Raw genomic sequence first — 2,650 nt, 5'->3', positions numbered from 1 at the left:
GGTAGTCCCGGAGCTTTTTTGGTGAATTTTCTCCAAGCCCTGCCATACAAAGAAAACAATTACTTGATATCAGAAATGAACAAAGTTGCTGATATGGTGGATAATGATCGATTTAACTTACTTCTCGAGCATTTCAGTCATGTCCGCATACTCCTTGGGATCTTTTCGCTTGGAGTCTAAGACAGTTACTACTCCCTTCTCAAGCTTAATCTCTAGGAGAATATAGTGGTAGCTGCGCACACATGCATAACTCATCAATATTACATTACTATAACCTGGACTAATAAGGAAACCAAATATGCCACAAGACAGTAACACTCACTTGAAGTTGTAAGGAAAGAGTATTATATCTTTGTGTTCATTTATTTCCAACGATCGTAGCAAGTTGGCCTCGGTTTCTTGGGCACGATATTGAACCTCAGTTGCATCTATGAGATACGTGTTAATGAACCCAATATCTTCCACTTGTCTTTTCTTCAATTCGGCGATCTTCAATCTGCATAATATAGTGAGGATAATTATAAATACATGCAAATGAAAGGGCTGAGTTATATAAAGAGACTTAATGACGGAAGTAGTACTACTTACAGACAGTAGGAGGTGACCGTTGCTTTATCGATGGCCAATTGATTGAAAAACTGATAGAACTCCTCAAATGGAATAGGCAACAGTTCAATTCCAAGGAGGTCATGCTCCTTTTTAACTCTCATATACAAAGTATTCCTCCCCTCAGACTCTTTGCAGGTTTTCATGTACCAATCATGCAATCTTCGCATCATCGTTGATAGAGAACTTTCATCTTTGACGAGAGGCTTCCCGTACTCGTATCTTTGTATCTGCACCTCCAAGATATCATAATGTACATCATCGGGCAGGTAATTTGCAGGATTGCCATAACCGGGCACCATCCTCGGATCGACGATGTCGCTAGCAGGCACCTTGAGCGGGGTGCACGATTGCTTCGCTTGTTCGCCGAGCTGGGCAATTTGTTTCCCAGCTCGTCGTTCTTTCATCCTTTGATCACTTTTAGTACTTCCCGACCTCTCCGCTTCGGCAAATGCCTTTCCAATAATGCGCTCATAGTTGCCTTTCGGCGGAGACTTGGGTGGTTTTGTCAGGGCAGCCAGAGTGCGCTTCCCTTTCACCGGATCTACCTTCTCCTCCGGAGGTGGATGTCTCTTTGCTTTCAACCCTTGAAACCAGTCATCCACTTCGGTCTGCGCGATCTTCGCGTTTTCCTCCTCGCTCCTCTCGTACGGTAACTTCTCTGGAGTCTTCAGAGAAGGACCGAATCTGTATCTCCTCCCGCCTTTGGCTGTACTGCTAGACGCCGGCAGAGTAGACGGAGCGGATGTCTTCTTTCCTTGCTTACGAGGTGGAGGAGAAGGACTGCGATGCGCCGTAGAAGCCGGAGCGGCGGCGGGTCTCTTCCGCCCTTGCTGACGAGGTGGAGAAGGAGGAGGCTGGCTGCTCGGGCGCGCCGGCGCAGGCGGAGAAGGAGGCGGAGTGCCGCCACGCGCCGGAGAAGGAGCGGGGCGAGTGCCCTGATCGTCACTCGCCGGTGGAGGAGGCGGAGTGCCCTGACTCGCCGGAGGAGGAGGAGGAGGCGGAGGCGTCCAGTTCGGAAGGTTGATGAGATCCTTCCGCCATAGGCATGGAGTCTTCAGAGCAGAACCCAGCCGATACTCCCCTTCACCGGTAGGGTGGTCAAGCCGGAGGTCCTCAAATCCCTCCGTTATTTCATCGACCATCACCTTAGCATATCCTTCTGGAATCGGCCGGCAGTGAAAAGTTGAGTCGGGTTTAGTAGGATAAACAGAGCCAACAGCCGCCTTGACCTTCAAATTGCTCCGTTGCGCCATAAGGTGGCAATTTTCAGCATCCGTGATAGCATCCACGGGATAGCTGGCAGGAGCCGTCAAGGCATGCTCTGGCTGAAGCAGCTCGGTGGAAGCCACGCTGCTTTTCCGCTGAGATGGCGGGGTAGCTTTGGGGGAAGCTTCGGCAGGTCGTTTGCTGCGATCTGCTTCTCGTTCCTCTAGCCCCATTATCCTTTCGTGCAGCGACTGCAGTTGGCTCTGCTCCAATTTCTTCCTCCTCTCGTGGGTTTTGTAACCCCCTGCGTCCGAAAATCCAGCCTTCCACGAAACGGAGCCTGGCGTGCCTCGTGTCCGTCCAGGGTGCTCAGGATTGCCGAGGGCCATTGTGAGCTCGTCCTTCTCCCTGTCTGAAACGAACGTCCCTTGCTCCGCTGCTTCGGTATATTGCTGAAGCTTCTTGACTGGTATGTCCAATTGTTCCTCCGTCCAAATGCACTTCCCTGTTATAGGGTCCAAGGATCCACCGGCCCCAAAGAACCAAGTCCGGCAACGTTCTGGCCAGTTCATTGTCTCTGGTTCGATCCCTTTATCAAGCAGATCATTCTCAGCCTTGGCCCACTTAGGCTGGGCTACGAGGTAGCCACCTGACCCCGTGCGATGGTGAAGCTTCTTCTTCTCAGCATTTCTCTTGTTTGTCGCCGACATTTTTTTACTCTTTTCCGATGTATTGTGGGCCACAAATGCGGGCCAGTCATCTCTGATCTTCTCATATTTGCCAATGAATTCTGGTGTCTCATTTTTTTCGACATACCTATTGAGGTCTTTCTTCC

Source organism: Triticum dicoccoides, chromosome 2B (genome assembly GCF_002162155.2).
Source record: "Triticum dicoccoides isolate Atlit2015 ecotype Zavitan chromosome 2B, WEW_v2.0, whole genome shotgun sequence".
Lineage (NCBI taxonomy): Eukaryota > Viridiplantae > Streptophyta > Magnoliopsida > Poales > Poaceae > Triticum > Triticum dicoccoides.
This window is presented reverse-complemented; position numbering follows the sequence as displayed.